This window comes from Tamandua tetradactyla, chromosome 15, assembly GCF_023851605.1.
Source record: "Tamandua tetradactyla isolate mTamTet1 chromosome 15, mTamTet1.pri, whole genome shotgun sequence".
NCBI lineage: Eukaryota > Metazoa > Chordata > Mammalia > Pilosa > Myrmecophagidae > Tamandua > Tamandua tetradactyla.
The window spans coordinates 65,486,400-65,505,629 of record NC_135341.1 but is presented as its reverse complement, the minus strand read 5'-3'; the positions used below and the strand labels follow the sequence as shown (position 1 = coordinate 65,505,629).

The window sequence follows — 19,230 nt, the reverse complement described above, 5'->3', positions numbered from 1 at the left end:
ACTGCTACCATTACAACCAAGAAGTTTATGTATGAGTACTTATTTTACTGATAAAAATACAACCTGGGTGGCAGTTTTTAAAAACTAAAATGTTTAACACATTGTTAAACTGTTGGTATCACTGTTTTCTATCTAAGCATACGCACGGTTTAGAGTTGCAGTTGGGGGACTCTAGATCGGGGACAAGTCCACGCACTAGTCTCATTTTATTATAAACTGAAAATTAAGAACTCCAAATATCTAGATGGTATTATAAATAATTACAGTTTGAGATTAAAGGTTTATAATTGAATGTTCAAACACATGAAAACATTATAATGAAGTTTACAAAACATCACTGTGTGTTTCAAAGGCTTTCTCTCTTGAGGGTTCTTACCCAATTTTAATTTACCCCAGATAATTCCTTTTTGCCACAAAGAGAAATCCCAAGGGTTTTCCTTTTTTCCATAAGTCTTATAGAGTTCTCCAATTTTTTTTTTTGAGTTCTCCATTTTAAAAGGGATTGACAGACAAACCCTGTTCAACAACTTGCAAAGTCACCACTTGTCTGTCCAAAAGGTTTGGTTAACAATGGCTATTGAGCAGAACTTTCAAGCAAATTCCTAAATGAAATGTCCAGGTTACTAAAGTAACTTGCCCATTTACCAGCTGGGAAAGCCAACTATCATATTTCTAAAATCACAACTTTGGAAGACTAGAAGCACCCATGACAGAATTTGTTTTTAAACAGAAATATTGATAATATTATTAGAGTTGGAAAGCAATTAGATTTCATTTTGGAGAGTAAAATGTCTTTTTATTTCGATTCACTTACACATTCCTACATTCTCAACTATTTGTTGTGTTCTAGTGTCCTCCAATGGATATTCTCGATAGTACTGGTATTACAGAATCTATTTAGATCTGAGAATCACCAGGAGGCTGAATGGTACCTGAGCTTTGTGAGAAAACAAATCCTCAAAGAAACCCAGTTCTCCCAGTCTGAGCTGAAACCAGTTAACACTTAGGGAACATTTTTAAATCATTTTACTTAACAGAAAATCAGTTTGAGTCATTCAGATAAAAATCCCATAATTTCTCTACTTATCATATTGAATAATCTTGGAAGTGATGGGCCTATTTAATAAAAGTTTTGCTGAAAAGTCTTTAAACAATGTGATTCAGTAACTGGAATTTAGAAACATGTGGCACAATGATAGACTTTGAATGTCAAGTAATACCCAGTTAATACTTTGAATTAACCTAGAGAAAACCAGAAAGTATTCAGAAAGTACTCCAGAAATTAGTTTAATTCAAAGCCAGTTCATCATGCAAAATAAGAAAAGATAAAGAAAAAAAAGCATATTACTAAACATTAATGGATAGGAGACCAGTCTGAATTATTAAAAAGTCTGAATTAGAACATATATTTTAAAGAACTGTGCTTTCGTATTTTCATGACCAGAATTAGGATGTAGTTTCAATACATATTCCAAATAATAATACAGCACAGGGCGATTCTTGTAACTTGATGTGTCCAGCAGGGTCTAGCAACCACATGTCCCAAATTTTCTTGTTATTTCCATTTTAAATACTCTCTCCTATTCCCACAACAGGTGTTGAATCATCCATTAAATCAAGTGTCCCAATTTTGATCCAGAAAATATGGTGACCCAAACTGTGGGTGGAAGGAAGTGCATGATGAGGAATTAGTGTCAATGGATAATGCAAGAATAACTACTTTCATGGAGAAGAATGTGGACCATTCCCTGCTCAACCTCAGAGCTAGAGGACAATGAAAACATGATGTTATCTGATATTCTACAGGTGTATATATATTTCCCTAATGCAATTACTAGTACATTTTAAATAGCCATATAGTGCCACAACCATCCACTGGGACAATATTAAGGGTATAATTCCTTTGCCTACCTCACCCATTTCATGGAAATTCCAAAGATTTCTGTTATACCTGCAAAACAGAAGAGCCAAAAAGTTTCTATACATTGAATGACAGCCAGATATTTTAATAAAATGATGAATCATAGTCCTCAGGGAGCTCCAATAATGGGACATTAATTTCGGATTATGAATACTACATTCTGAGTTGAAATCAAGTGACATGGCACATCCTAAAAGAAAGTACATAATGAGTATCTGTAAGTTGAGTGCAAAAATGAAGGTATATGGGCTTACACATACCTTCCAGTGCAAACCTGGAAATTATGATGACAGTGCTATAAATATAATGCAGAATCCCACTGGGCTGTGCCATCAAGAAGACTGTCAGGCCTATGACTATTTGCAATACAAACATAACTACAGAATGCACAGAAAAGCATGTGAAGATACAAGCATGCAAGTGTGCACATGTGGATGTATACATAAATATGAAAACGATTTGACCCTGAGACCAGCAGACCTACAATCTCCTGGAAGAAAATTCACCACGTTTTTTTGAGTCTGTGTAAAATAACTTTTAGCAGTAGAAGAACAGCTGCTATTTCCTAAAGGTAAAGAAAGAAATAGGAACACTAGGAAATCAAAAGAACTTGAGATATCACACCAGTTTAAAGACTAGTTGCCACTGGAAGACATCCAGTAAGGCAGAGAAATATGGCATGAGAGGAAAACTGAGAAGATACCAGTAATATGGAGTCCAGGGAACAAAGAATTTTCATGAGGAGGAAAGAGAATGGAAAGCAATTTTAGGAAAAATGAATCTGAGCCATTCACTAAAATAAAGTCACAGTGGAGTGAAGTTAATGTTGACATAAAGATATTTGTTCAGTAGAAAAGATAACCCAAACATTACGGTTTATTGTATTATAGGACATTGTCTAGTTTCGTGTACAACCTAGAAAGCCAAGCTTAATATTCCTTTATTAAATTACTGAACATATCTAAGTCCTCAAATGCTCTTGGAACCAACCACATAGTGATTTTCTCATCAATCAATTAGATGAGTAAAAACTTCAATGGTCTCATTTTATTTTCTGAGAGTCAGTCAGGGGTACATGGGTAGTTCAGTGGTGAAATTCTTGCCTGTCATACATGAGACCCAGGTTTGATTACCAGTCCATGCATCTTCAACCCAAAAAAAGGTGTAACAAAATTCCCTTTGACATCCGTATCACATATCTGCCTCTGTGAATGTATAAATATAGAAATATATATATATATATATATATGTAGGGAGACAAAATTTTTTAAAAAGTTCTTAATTTTTTTGAAAAGTATACCATAAGACTATTCTTCCTTTTAAAGGCTTTGCTCACCCTGCCTCCATTGCTCAAACACTTGCACCCTATAAGGAACATCTTCCCCTTCTTTATGCTTATCAGAATCTTACCTTCGAGCTGGAACTTCTAGGGAAGAGGGTGAAGTAGGGAGCTTCAGGACTTGCTATTCCAAAACCAGCTAGTGGACAGGCAGAAAATATCTGGAACAACTGTTCTGGGACTCTGGACACTAACAGAGCACTAAACAGCATCCAGGAAGGAGCAGAATGAAGAGGCTGAGAAACTGCAGTAAAAAAATTGTGAGAAACTCACTCCATGGCAGCTGCTGGTGCCCATCCTCCATTGTCACCTCTGATCAAGTCTCTGACTGCTGTGGACAGAAAGGGATGCAGAATCCCTCCTCTCCAAGCAAAGGGGTGGGGGTGGGGCAGCTAGGTTACATGGATGAGTACTGATCACTATTTTTGAAAGTGAATTTAGATCTCTAGGTCCCACCTCTGAACTGCTATTGCAGCACACCCCAGACAGGCACTGTCATGGCCATTATTTCAATCACTCCTTCCTCCCTTGCTCCCAGTAGGGGCAAAAGTGGTGGACACTTAAAGATGCAGGACCTCCCACAGACTGCAGGGAACAATTTGATGAAAAGTACTATCTGCTGGATAGGCCAGGAAAGTGCAGCTTTGGGGAGCCATCAAAAAAGGCTTGGTGCATCTTTCCTGGCCCTCTCCCCATGGCTCATTGGAACTAGTATGTGCCCCCTTGGCCTAGTTTTGATTGGAAAATACTGACTTGGGAAGTACTCTCTGGGGTGACCCTCCTCCTAGAATTTGTCCTCCAGGCAAAAGCAGTTAGAGGCAATGAAAGGAGCATTAAAAAAAAAAAAAAACCCTATTGAGGCAAAATAAAAACAAAGTTATGGGATGCAGTGAAGCCAGTGCTGAGAGAGAAATTTATAGCCCTAAATATTGACATTAAAAAACAAGAAAGATAGTATGTTCAACAGTGGCTCAGTGGCAGAATTCTCACTTGCCATGCCAGACACCTGGGTTCTGGTACCTGCAAAAAAAAAAAAAAAAAAAAGAAAAAGAAAGAGCTAAAATCAAAATACCTAACTGCACACCTGTCAGAACTACAAAAAGAACAGCAAACTAATCCCAAAGAAAGCAGAAGAAAAGAAATAATAAATATTAGAGCAGAAATAAATGAAAAAAGACATTAAAGAACAATTAACAAAACCAAAAGTTGGTTCTTTGACAATATCAATAAAAATGATAAACCCTTACCTAGACTGAGAAGGGAAAAGAGAGAGAGGATATAAATAAATGAAGTCAGAAATGAGAGGGGGTCATCACTACTGACTCCACAGAAATAAAAAGAATTATAAGAGGAGACTATAAGCAACAGTATGCCAACAAGTTAAACAATGTCAATAAAATGGAAAACTTCCTACATTCACATAAATAACCCATACTGACTCAAGAAGAAATACAAGACCTTATCAGACCAATAACAAGTAAAGAGATCGAATCAATTGTCAAAAACCTCTGAACAATGAAAAGTCCAGTACCAGATGGCTTCACAGGGGAATTCTACCATCATTCCAAGAATTATATATCATTATCAAATGTGTCTTATCCTATACAAGGGTGAAGCAACACAAAAAAATCAATTAATGTAATCCACCACATTAACAAATCAAAGGGTAAAACCACATGATCATCTCCATTAATGCAGAAAAGGTATTTGACTAAATCCACCATCCTTTCTTGATAAACACATTTCAAAAGGTAAGAATAGAAGGAAACTTCCACAATACAAAAAGTTCACAGCTAACATCATACTCAATACTGAAAGACCGAAAGCTTTCCTTTTAAGACCTGAAATAAAACAAGGATGCCCATGGTTACCACTTTTATTCAACATTGTGCTAGAAATCCTAGCTAGAGAAGTTAGGCAAGAAGAAGAAATAAATGATCACATGTTAAGAATGTTTGTGTTTGTTTGTTGTTATATTTTTAAAAATTAATAAATTAATTTTAAAAAAGGAAAAAAGAAAAAGAAATAAAAGGCAATCACATTTGAAAAGAAGAAATAAAACTTTCACTATTTGCTGACAACATGATCCTATATATAGTAAGACCTGAAGATCTACAACAAACCTGCTAGACCTAATAAACAAGTTCAAAAAAGTGGCAGGATAGAAGATCAACCACCCAAATTAATGTAGTTTCAATGTGATCAAAATTCCAATAGCCTAATTTGCAGAAATGGAAAAGCCATCAAAATACATCAAATGTATTTGGAAGGGTAAAGTGCTCTGAATAGTCAAAAGCATCTTGAAAAAGAAGAACAAAGTTGTAGAGTTCATACTTCCTGACTCTAGAGCATATTAACAAAGCTACAGTGGTTAAACAGCATGGCAATGGCATAAAAATAGATACATATTGACCAACTGCATAAAGTTAAGAGTTCAGAAATAGACCCTAACACCTAAAGTTAGTTGATTTTGACAAGGCTGCCAAGTCCACTCAGCTGGGGCAGAATAATCTCTTCATCAAATGGTACCAGGAGAATGGACTATCCACATTCAAAAGAATGGAGAAGACCCCTATCTCAGACCTTATACAAAAATTAACTCAAAATGGATCAAAGACCTAAACATAAGAGGCAGGACCATAAAACTACTAGAGGAAAAAATATAGCGAAACATCTTCAAGCTCTTGTGGTAACCAACAGTTTCTTAGATTTTATACAAAAAGCACAAGAATGAAAGAAAAAATTGATAAACGTGACCTCCTGTAACTACAAACTTGTGCATCGAAGGACTTTTTCAAGAAAATGAAAGGTAGTCTAGTTAATAGGAAAAAATATTTGGAAACTAAATACCCAATAAGGGTTTAACATTCAGAATATATAAATAAATCATAGAATAAAAGACACACAACCCAATTTAAAAATGAGCATAAGACATAGACATTTTTCAAAAGAGGAAATACAATGGGCTAAAAAGCATATGAAAAGATGTTCAACATCACTAGCTATTAGAGAAAGGCAAATCAAAACCACAATCATATATCATTTCACACCTACTAGAATGGCCACTATTTAAAAAAGAAAACTACAACTGCTGAAGAGGATGTGATGAAATAGGAACATTCATTCATTGTTGGTGGCAATGTAAAATGGTACAGCTGCTATGGAAAACAGTTTGGTGGTTCCTCAGGAAGCTAAGTTTAGAATTCTCATATGATTTGGCAATCCTACTACTAGATAAACACCCAGAACTGAAAGCAGGGATGTGAGCAAACATTTGGACACTGATGTTCATAGCGGCTTTATTCACAATTGCCAAAAGATGCAAACAACCCAAGTGATCCATCAACTGAAGAATGAATAAACAAAGTATGTTATACACACACACACACACACAATGTAATATTATACAGCTGTAAAAAAGAATGAAGTCCTAATACATGCTACAACATAGATGTGCCTTGAGGACATTATGTTCAGTGAAATAAGCCAGATACAAAAGCACAGATATTGTATGATCTCACTAATATGAACTAATTGTAATAAGCAACCTCATAGAGTTATAATCTTAAATATAAATTACTAGGAAATAGAATGGAGGTAGAGAATGGGGAACTGATGCTTAATTTGAGCAGAATTTCTAACTAGGTTGATGGTAAATATTTGGAAATGGAGGTCATAATGGTAACACATTGTGAGTGTAATTAACAACTGTATTATGAGTGTGAATGTGGTTCAAAGGGCAACTTTTGGGTCATGTATGCTACTTGAAGGAAAGTTGAAAGTTAAAGGATAAAACATGGGACTGTGTAACAGAGCGAACCCTGTCATGGACAATGACTGTGGTTAATAGTATATATATAAGAATGTTATTTCATGAACTAAAACAAATGTATGTCATTATAACAAGGTATTAATAATAGGGTGGTATATGGAAAAATATACACCTAATGCAAATTATGGGCTATAGTTAGCAGTAATAACTTAATATTCTTTTATCAATTTTAACAAACATATCATACCAATGCAAAGTGTCAACGACTGTGGGGGGGAGTATATGTGAATGCTGTATTTTTTACATGACTTTCATGTAAACCTAAAACTTTTCTAAATAAATATATATAAATAAATCAAAAGAACATTATGCTAAGTGAGAGAAACCAGACACAAAGTGCTACATATTGTATGATTATACTTATATAAAATGTAAATATAAATAAATCTAGAGAGAATTAGATTAGTGGTTATATAAGACTGGGGAAGGATAAAGGAATTGAGAGGCGACTGCTAAGAGGTATGGAGTTTTTCTTTTTGGAGTAATGAAAGTTCTAAAATTGAGGTGATTATACTAAAAGCCACTGATTGTACACTTTGGATGGTTTGTATGGTATGTGAGTATATCTCAATAAAACTGCTTTAAAAAAACTCTACATCTTCAAATTCGTACCCCAATCCCATTTTCCAAGGACCTTACCCTCCCTTACACTAACCCAGCTTTTGCAGCCTAGATTACTACCTTTGCTTCTTTGGGTTTTCACTTGTTTTTATTTTATTTATTTATTTTTAATTTTTTGGGGGGGTGGGGGCATGGGCAAGCTCCGGGAATCAAGCCCAGGTCTCTGGCATGGCAGGCCAGAATTCTGCCGCTGAGCCACCATTGCACCACCCTTCACTTATTTTTAAATGTTTGTTTTGTTTTCTTAACAGAATTAGGCTTTTGCATTTTAATCATAACAACAAAAGTTGGGATTTCCAGGGAAAATGGAAAAAAGATTTCTATCTTACAGAGAATTTTGCAGAGTAGAGAGCTACAGGACTCATTCCTCCCACCAAAACAACTATTAAACAGGGAGGAACTCTCTGAAGCAACTACTTTGAAACTCTGGAGGCCAGAAAAATGCTGTACACCATCCAAGGAAGAGAGGCAAAAGAGGCTAATAAATTACAGCAAAAGAACACTAAATTGCTCTCTCTGCATGGTGGCTACTGACACTCATCCCCCAATCTCATGGCAGGCCACCATGGGGTTCAGTCCCTGGCTAGCTCACTGGTGAGACAAAAAGACATAAAAGTCTTCTTCCCCAAGAACAAAGAAGGGTGCAGCTGATCAATGATCATGGGTTTTGATTAGTGAATTCGGACTGCTGGGGGCCCAGGTGAGAGGGCGGCTATTATTTCAACCCACCCAGACAAAGGCAGTGGCAGTTATTGTTTCAGCCTTGATCTGGACAAAGGCAGTAGCAGGCATTGTTTTAAAGCTCCCCAGAAAGAGGCAGAGGCAGTGGAGAATTAAAGACACACCCATTCACAGGGCTGTGAGGGATAGTTAGCAGAAGGGGTGCATTTGTTGGCCAGGCCAGGGAAGGTCAGCTCTGGGAAGTCATCAGAGAAACTACTAGTTTCTCTGAACCGCTGCTCAGGGCACTTTGGAGCCAGTTAGCATACCTATCATGGTTCCCTGGCCCTGTTTTGGCTAGGGAAAACTGACTTCAGAAAGCCCTCCCTGGGATGCCCCTCCTCCCAGAATCTGTCCTCCAGGAAAGAAGAGATTGAAACAATGAAAGGAGGGTTAAAAAAAAAACAAACAAACAGAAAAGTGGGAAGTCTAGGACAAAAGCCTGCAAGATTCAAACACCCAGGAGAGGGAGGTTCATCACTTGGGAAATAGGGGATAACCAATCTTCTGTAAACAGGGGAACTCCAAAACAATTAAGCAAAATCCCAGAAAGACAGGGAAAACGTTGCACACTACGCTCGCCTTGGGCAGACATTTCTGACAGGAGGGCTGAAGGTCAAGAAAATCTCTGTTTTATCATGAGATTTTTACAAAACCAAGAAAGAGACATCTCAGGGAAACAATCCCAGAGTTAACATTTTTAAATACTAAAATGAACAGTGTGCAAAAAAAGAGTACAACACAAAGAAACAGGAAATGATGGTCCATCCAAAGGAGGAAAATAAAATCACCAGTAAAGAAGATGAAAATGTTGATATACCAAACAAAGCCTTTAAAAAATGACCTTAATAATGCTCAAGGAGTAAAAGGAAAATATGGAGTGTGATGATTAGGTTTATGTTTCAGTTTGGCCAGATGATGGTACCCAATTGTCTGGTTAAGCAAGCACTGGCCTATCTGTTACTGTGAGCACAGTTCACAGACCTAAATCATGAGCATATTGGCTGACTACATCTACAGTAGACTAAGGGCAGTGCCTTCTGCAATGAGTGAAACTTCATCTAATCACATGAAGGCTTTTAAGGAGAATTCAAAAGAGAGAATCACTCTCTCTGCTTTAGCCAGCCAGCCTCTCTTGGGGAGTCCATTAAGAAACATCACTGGAGATGACAGCTCATGGCCTGCCCCACAGATTTTGGAGTCTTGCATCCTCATGGTTGCATGAGATTTTTTATAAATCTCATATTTATAGGTATCTCCTGTTGGTTCTGTTTCTCTAGAGAACCCTGACTAATACACACAGAAAGAACTAAGGGATAACAGAAAAGAACAATGAATGAGCAAAAGGAGAGTCTAACTAAAAAGGCAGAAATTTTAAAAAGAAACTAAATAGAGTTCTAGAGTTAAAGACCACATTAACTGAAATGAAAAAATGCCCAAGAAGGTTTTAAAAGACTGAAGCTGGCAGAACAAAGAATCAATAAAATTGAAGACAAAATACTTGAAATGAGTCAGGCTGAGGAACAGAAAGAAAAAACAAAATATTAAGAACAAATTAGCCTAAGACAGCTTTGGAACATCAACAAGTGTCCCCAATATCTGCACTATAGGAGTCCTAGAAAGAGAAGAAAGAAAGGGGCAGAAGGAACAAAGAAAATGTGACAGAGAACTTCCCAAACTTAGCAAAATACATAAATATGCACATCCAAGAAGCCCAGTGTGGAGGTCTCAGAAAAGACCATTCCTGTGGGTACAGACCTATTGTAGATGGGACCTTTTGATTAGGTTATTCCAATTGAAATGTGGACCACCCTGTTCACAATGGGTCTTAATCTCCTTGCTGGAGTCCTTTATAGGAGGATAAAGAACATAAAGAAAAAGCCCAGAAAGCTCAGAGAAAAGTCTGGAAGAAGCTAAAAAGGACCCACAGAAATTCAGAGAGGAAACCACTGAAGCCAGAAGCTGAAAGCAACAAAACATGCGAAAGAAGGACCTGCAGATGTCAGCCACGTGATTTCCAGTGTGACAGAGGTGTCCTGGATGCTGGCAGCCTTTCTTCTGAGAAAGTATCATCCTCTTGGTGCCTTAATTGGATATTTTCAAAGCCTCAGAATTGTAAATTTGTAAGCTAATAAATCCCCATTATGTGTCTGGTATATTTCTGGTATATTTCTAGTATATTGCATTCTAGTAGCTTTAGCAAACCAAAACACCTAAAGAACACTAAACTGGATAAACATGAAGAAAAATGTGCCCCATCCAATACTAATCCCAGTATTGAATTCAAAGGGCAAGGCAAGAATTCTCAAAGTTGCAAGGGGAAAGCGATGTGTTACTTACAAGGGAATTCCAGTAAGATTTAGTTCTGATTTTTCATCAGAAACCATGTGTTCTAGTTTGCTAGCTGCCGGAATGCAACACACCAGAGACGGATTGGCTTTTAATAAAGGGGGATTTATTTTGTTGGTTCTTCAGAGGAAAGGCAGCTAACTTTCCACTGAGGCTCTTTTCTTACGTGGAAGGCACAGGATGGTCTCTGCTGGTCTTCTCTCCAGGCCCCTGGGTTCCAACAACTTTCCCCGGGGTGACTTCTCCAAAGGCCTGGGCTGAGCTGCAAGTGCTGAGATGAGGAATGCTGAGCTGCTAGGCTGTGCTACATTGCGTTCTCTCATTTAAGCACAAGCCAATTAAGTTAAACGTCACTCATTGCAGCAGACACGCCTCCTAGCCAACTGCAGATGTAATTAGCAACAGATGAGGTTCACATACCGTTGGCTTATGTCCGCAGCAACAAGATTAGGTATGCTCACCTGGCCAAGTTGACAACTGAATCTAACTAACACACCATGGATGCAAAAAGGCAGTGGGCTGAAATACTTAAAGTGCTGAAGAAAACAATTGCCAGCTAAAAACTTTATATATGGCAAGACTCTTCCAAAAATGAGGGAGAGAATAAGACTTTCTCAGCTAAACAAAGACTGAGGGAATACATTGCTGGTAGATCTGCCCTACAAGCAACGCTAAAGGGAGTTCTTCAGACTGAAATGAAAGGACACTAGACAGTTGTTCAAAGCAGCATAAACAAAGAGTGCAGTAAAGGTAACTGTTTGGGTAATTATAAATACCAGTCACATTTTATTGTACTTTTGGTATATAATCCACTTCTTAATTCCTAAAGTAAGTAAATGCTAAAATAAAATTGCCTAAAAGGTAATGAAAAAATCTATGGTTCTGGACATACAGTGTACAAAGATATAAATGGTTAAAAATACAAAAAATGGTAGAGACAGCAGTATATAGGAAAATTATATGTATATACTTTGAAATTAAGTTGGTAGCAAACCAACTATAATTGTTATATGTTTAGGATATTAAATTTTAATTCCATGGTAATTGTATTGGTTTTCTAATGCTGCCAGAATGCAATATACCAGAAATGGAATGACTTTTAAAAAGAGAACTTAATAAATTACAAGTTTATAGTTCTAAGACCATAAATACGTCCAAATTAGGGCATCCAGAGAAAGATACATTAGCTCAAGGAATGCTTATCTGGGAAGGCATGTGGCTGGCATCTGGTAATCCTTGTGCCCAGTTCCTTGCTTCCAGCTTCTGCTGCCAGTGGTTTCCTCTCTAAGCATATGTAGACCTTTACTTATTTCCTCCAGGACACAACTCTGGCTTCTGGCTTGCTTAGCATCTGATGGGAAGACACATGGTGACATCTGCTGGGCTCTGCCCCATTTCTAGGCATCTGCTCTCTGTGTCAGCACTCCAAGCATCTCCAAACATTGTGTCTCTGTCAGCTCTGAGGCAACTGCTCTCCAAGCACCTGCATCTGAAGTTTCTCCAAAACATTTCCCCTTTTAAAGGACTCTGGTAAACTAATCAAGACCCACCTTGAATGAGTGGAGATACATCAAAAGACCACACCCATAACTGGACATGTCACATTTCCACAGAAGTAATCCAATCAAAATACCATACCCACAATTGGGTGTATCACATCTCCATGGAAACAATTCAATCAAGATTTGAACTCCAAAAATGGGTCTGGCCCCACAAGACTGGATTAGGAAAGAAAACATGGTTTTTCTGGGGTACATAACAAATTCAAACCAGCACAGTAACCACTGGAAAACAGATGAAAATACATGCAGATAGAAATGAAAAGGTACTAAATATGGTACAATACACATACACAAAATATATATATATATATATATACGAGAACTGGAGTGGCCATGGTAATACAGGATAAAACAGACACTAAGTCAAAAACTGTTATGAGGGACAAAAACAGTCATTATATACTCATAAAGGGGACAATTCAATAGGAATATGTAACAATTATGACTATATATGCGCCTAACAGCAGAGCCCCAAAATATATTTTGAAGGGAATTTATATATATATATATATATATATATATATAAAAGTAGGCATTAACAGAAGTGAGGGACAAAAAACGTATAAGTTTTACAAAGTGTAAATAGCAAAATGGCTGAGAAAAGTCCTATACTATCAGTAATGACTTTAAATGTAAATGGATTAAACTTTCAAAAGGCAGAGAGTGGCAAAATGGATTATAAAATGTATGACTGCTATATGTATATAAGTATGATTGCTGTCTGCAAGACACAATCAGGTTGAGGGTAAAAAGATGGAGAAAAACATATACCATGCCAGTGGGAACCAAAAAGAGAACTGGAGTGGCCATGGTAATACAGGATAAAACAGACACTAAGTCAAAAACTGTTATGAGGGACAAAAACAGTCATTATATACTCATAAAGGGGACAATTCAATAGGAATATGTAACAATTATGACTATATATGCACCTAACAACAGAGCCCCAAAATATATTTTGAAGGGAAAAATTGATGGTTCTACATTAATAGTAAGAGTCTTTAACACACCGTTGTCGATAATGGATACAATATCTAGTCAGAAGATCAATACAGAATCACAGGATTTGATAAACCAATTAGACCTAACAGACATATGTAGAACACCGTCCCAAACAAAAACAGAATGCACATTCTCCTCAAGTGCACATACATCATCTTCCAGGATAGATCATATGTTAGACCAAAGAACAGGTTGCAAAATTTTTAAAACAAAATATGTGGAAATTAAACAACATACTCTTAAACAACCACGTGTTAAAGAGAAGGCAGTATTGAGAGGGAAATTTATAGCTCTAAGTGCTTACATTAAAAAGAAAGAAAAACTTAAAATCAGACACCTAATCTTAAACCTAGAAAAAGAAGAAAAAATTATATCCAAAGCAAGCACAAGAAAGGAAATAAAGATTAGAGTGGCGATCAGTGAAATAGAAAACAAAAAGCAATAGAGAGAACCAACAAAATCAAAAGCTAGTTCTTTGAAAAGATCAATAAAATTGACAAACTAGCTAGACTAAAAAGAAAAAAAGACAGGGTACGAAAAACAAAAATCAGAAATGAATAAAGGGAGTATTACTATCAACTCTGCTGAAATAAAAAGGATACTAAGAACAAATGTATGTCAATAAATTAGATAACCTAGATGAAATGGTCAAATTCTTAGAAACACACACCCTATCTACATTGACTAATAAAGGAACAGAATATCTCAACAAACCAATTACTTACAAACAGATGGAATCAGTAAATCAAAAACCTCCCAACAAAGAAAAGCCCAGTGCTAGATGGCTTCACATGGGAATTCTACAAACATTCCAAGAAGATTTAACTCCAATTCTGCTCAAACTTTCCAATTAATTGAAGAGGGGAGGGAATACCCTCTAATTCACTCTATAAGGCCAACATGACCCTCATACTAAAGCTAAATAACGTTACCACAGAAAAAAGAAAATTACAGATCAATTTCTCTAATTAATACAGATGCAAAATTCCTCCACAAAAATGCTAGCAAACCAAATCCAATAGTATATTAAAAGAATTATATATCATGATCAATGGGGATTTAATCCTGGTATGCAAGGTTGGCACAACATAAGAAAATCAATTAATATAATACACCACATTAACAGAATGAAGGAAAAAAATACATGATCATCTCGATGCAGAAAAGGCATTTGACAAAATACAGCACGCTTTATTAAAAAAGCAGGTAGGTGGCCGAGAGTGGCGCGGCGGGTCCCCGGGCCGCGAGTCCCACGTGCTGCGGTGATTCTGTAGCGGGCTCTGGTTCTCCCGGACCCCCCACCCCGACCTGCGGTCCCGGCTCTCTGAAGAGATGCCGAAAGTCAAGTCGGGGGCCCGCGCACGGTCGCGGCGCGCCGCAGGAACAGCACCGTGAGCTGAAAAGCGCCGGAGGACTCATGTTCAACACAGGGATTGGGCAGCACATTTTGAAAAATCCTCTCATTGTTAACAGCATTATCGATAAGGCTGCTTTAAGACCAACTGATGTGGTCCTGGAAGTCGGACCTGGAACTGGCAACATGACTGTAAAGTTGTTAGAAAAGGCAAAAAAGGTAGTTGCTTGTGAGCTTGACCCAAGGCTAGTAGCAGAACTTCACAAAAGAGTTCAGGGCACGCCTCTGGCCAGCAAACTTCAAGTAATGGTGGGAGATGTGTTGAAATCAGATTTGCCATTTTTTGATGCTTGTGTGGCAAATTTGCCTTATCAGATCTCTTCTCCTTTTGTGTTCAAGTTGTTGCTGCATCGACCTTTTTTTAGATGTGCTATACTCATGTTTCAAAGAGAATTTGCTCTCCGACTAATTGCAAAACCTGGAGATAAGTTATATTGTAGACTTTCTATTAATACACAGTTGTTAGCACGTGTGGACCCTCTAATGAAAGTTGGAAAGAATAACTTCAGACCACCACCAAAGGTGGAGTCCAGTGTTGTAAGGATAGAACCTAAGAATCCACCACCACCTATCAATTTTCAGGAATGGGATGGCCTAATAAGGATCACTTTTGTTAGGAAAAACAAGACACTATCTGCTGCGTTTAAGTCAAGTGCAGTGCAACAGTTGCTGGAAAAAAACTACAGAATTCACTGTTCAGTCCATAACATTGTAAGCAGAAAATGCTTCTGTAGTTTCAGTTTCCCTTTTAAAATGTCCCTCTGTCTTCTTTTTGATCAATCATTATAAATTCCTTTATTTGTGCATTACTTAAATGAGACAGTATACAGTTTGTAATTAACATAATTTCAGTTTGAATTCTGACAGCTCAGTGCTGCTGTATATTCTGTGGAACATACCTGAACAACCCTATCCTCTTTAATTCCTCCGTTGTTTTCAGCCATAATAGAATCAGATTCAGCTTAGACATAATTTCTTGAAAGCCTGAGGCATTTGTAGCTTGCAGAGGGCTTAAAATAATTATATGCACCCATTTGCTGTCATCTGAATTGTGATGATCCCTTCCTATTCGTAAATTACATAACAATTACAAATTTAAAGTTACCATTTTTTTCTGTAATTTTTTTAAATAATCAGAATAGACAGAATAACCAATGTCTTATTGGGACCTTATGCCTCATATTTTCTGTGCAACACTTTTTTTAAACAAGAGTATGCTATACCGTATTTGCTAAGATTTTAGCTCCTTCATTGTAAGTAGAGCAGACAGATAAAGGCAATTTCCTTTGTAATTTTTATGACTCAGATCCTTATGGTATAATATACCACATTGCTATCTCCATTTCTTCTTTTATGGGCAAAGTCATAAAATGTTTGCTTGAGTAGGACAATATTAAGCTGGATTAAAAAATATCTTTGGCTAAAGATGTGAATTAAACATAACATAATTAGTATTCCCAAGGTTTGGAGAGAAAAAATGAGCTGGTAAGGTGAAAATGGTGGTAAGAAAGCCTGAGTTATTTTGAAAGGATTACTTTAAATTTTAGTTTACAACTTTATTTTATGAAGCATTTTGTGATGCCTGAAACAAACAACTATTTCAGGATTTTAAAGAAGGGGCAATTTACATGACTAGCTCATTCAAAATCTTGAGTATTTGGTATGTGATAAAGATTTGTCACTTAATTAATTATAGAGCCTTATGTTTTCTGCACAATTCTTGGCTTTCCAAATGAGCAGTAGTAGACATATTAAAGGTAACTTTTTTGACTTGCTGAAAAAAAAAAAGCAGGTAGAACATTAGGAATAGACGGAAATGCCTCAACAACATAAAAGGCATATATGAAAAGGCCACAGCTAACATCTTACTCAATGGTGAAATACTGAGACTTTCCCTCTAAGATCAGCAACAAGACAAGGATGCCCACTGTTATCACTGTTATTCAATATTGTGCAGGAAGTTCTTGCCAGAGCAGTTAGACACAAAAAAAGAAAATGCATCCAAACTGGAAAGGAAGAAGTAAAACTTGAGCTATTTGTGGATGATATAATCCTCTATATAGAAAATCCTGAAAAATTCACAGCAAAGCTCAAAGAGCTAATAAATGAATCCAGCAAAATGCCAGGTGTGTTAGTTAGATTCAGTTGTCAACTTGGCCAGGTGAGCATACCTAGTTTTGTTGCTGTGGCCATAAGCCAATGGTACATGAACCTCATCTGCTGCTAATTACATCTGCAGTTGGCTAGGAGGCGTGTCTGCTGCAATAAGTGATGTTGACTTAATTGGCTGGTGCTTAAATGAGAGAGCGCAACGTAACACAGTCAAGCAGCTCGGCATTTCTCATCTCAGCACTTGCAGCTCAGCCCAGGCCTTTGGAAATGCAGAAAGAAGTCACCCCGGGGAAAGTTGTTGGAACCCAGGGGCCTGGAGAGAAGACCAGCAGAGACCATCTTGTGCCTTCCACATAAGAAAGAACCTCAGTGGAAAGTTAGCTGCCTTTCCTCTGAAGAACTAACAAAATAAATCCCCTTTTATTAAAAGCCAATCCGTTTCTGGTGTGATGCATTCCGGCAGCTAGCAAACTAGAACACCAGGGTACAAAATTAATACCCAAAAATCAATTGTGTTTCTATTTACAAGCAATGAACAATCAGAAGAAGAAATCAAGAAAAATTCCATTCACAATATAAACTAAAAGAATCAAATATCTCAGAATAAATCTAACCAAGTATGTAAAGAACTTATACATGGAAGTTAGAAACCATTGCTGAAAGAAATAAAAGAAGACCTAAATAAATGGAAGGATATTCTGTCTTCATGGATTGGAAGACTAAATATCATTAATATGTCAATACTACCCAAAGCAATTTATAGATTCACTGTAATCCCAATCAAAATCCAAACAACCTTCTTTGCAAAAAAAGCCAATCATCAAATTTATATGGAAGGGTAAGGGACTCTAACTTGCCAAAGCCATCTTGAAAAAGAATGATATTTGGAAAATTTATACTTCCTAATCTTAAAACTCACTGCAAAGCCACTGAAAGTAAAACAGCATGGACCTGGCATAAGGACACACCATATAGACCAATGGAATAGAACTGAGAGCTCAGAAATCAACCTTCACAATTATGGACCATTGATTTTTGACAAGGTGGCGAAAACTATGCAATCTGGAAAGCACAGACTCTTCAACAAATCATCCTTGGAAAACTGGATCTCTACTTGAAAAAAATAGAGAAAAGGAGGAAGAGGACCCTTACATCACATAGTGATGGTTTGAAGCTGTATGTATCCCAGAAAGCATGTTCTTAAAGTTAGTTCATTCCTATGGATGTGTACCCATTGTAAGCAGGATCTTCTGTGAGTAGGATCTTTTGTTAAGATGTGACCCACTGCATTCAGGGTGGGTTTTAACTCTCTTACTGGAATCCTTTATAAGAAAATGAAATTCTGATGAATAGAAGGAAGGCCATGGAACAAGAAGCTGAAAGCAAAAAAACTGGAAGAGAAAGGAGAAAATAGCAAATGCTGCCATGCGCCTTGCCATGTGACAGAAAAGTCAAGGATCTCCTATTACCTGTCTTCAGGAAGAAAGCATTGTCCTGATGATGATTTGATTTTTGACATTCTCACAGCTTCAAAACTGTAAGCTTGTAAGCTAATAAATTCTATAGTTAATGCCAACGCATTTTATGGTATATGCTTTGAGCAGCTTAGCAGACTAGGCCACACACCATATACAAGAATCAACTCAAAATGGATCAAAGACCTTAGAAAAAGAGCTGAAACTATCAAACTCCAAGAAGAAAACATAGGGAAGCACTTTCAAGACCTTGTGTTAGAAAATGGTTTCTCAGACCTCATACCCAAGCACAAGCAACAAAAGAAAAAATAGATAAATGGGACTGCATCAAAATAAAAAACTTTTCTACCTTAAATGATTTCATCATGAAAGTAAAACAATAACATACATAATGGGAAAAAATATTTGGAAACCACATATCTGATGAAGGTCTAATATCCAGAATATATGAAGAAATTCTTCAACTTAACAAAAAGCAAACAACCCAATTAAAAAATGGGCAAAAGACTTGAACAGACATCTCTCCAAATAAGGTATACAAATGGCCAAAAAAGTACATGAAAAGATGCTCAACATCATTAGCCATCAGGGAAATTCAAATCAAAACTACAATGAAATACCATTTCATACCTGTCAGAATGGCTGCTATTGAAAAAAAGTATTGGAGAGGACCTGAAGAAAATGGAACACTCATTCATTGCTGATGGCAATGTAAAATGGTACAGCTTCTGTGGAAGACAGTTTGGTGGTTCCTCAGAAAGCTAAGTATATAACTACCATATGACCCAGCAATCCCACTACGAGCTACATACCCAAAAGAATTGAAAGCAACTCAAACAGATATTTACACAACAATGTTCATAGCAGCATTATTTCCAATTGC

The 19,230-nt window shown here is 36.9% G+C and overlaps 1 pseudogene; it reads left to right on the top strand.

Annotated features, from left to right (window-relative positions):
• Positions 1-14,566: 14,566 nt before the first annotated feature.
• LOC143656846 (dimethyladenosine transferase-like) lies at positions 14,567-15,706 on the top strand (annotated as a pseudogene).
• Positions 15,707-19,230: the final 3,524 nt, after the last annotated feature.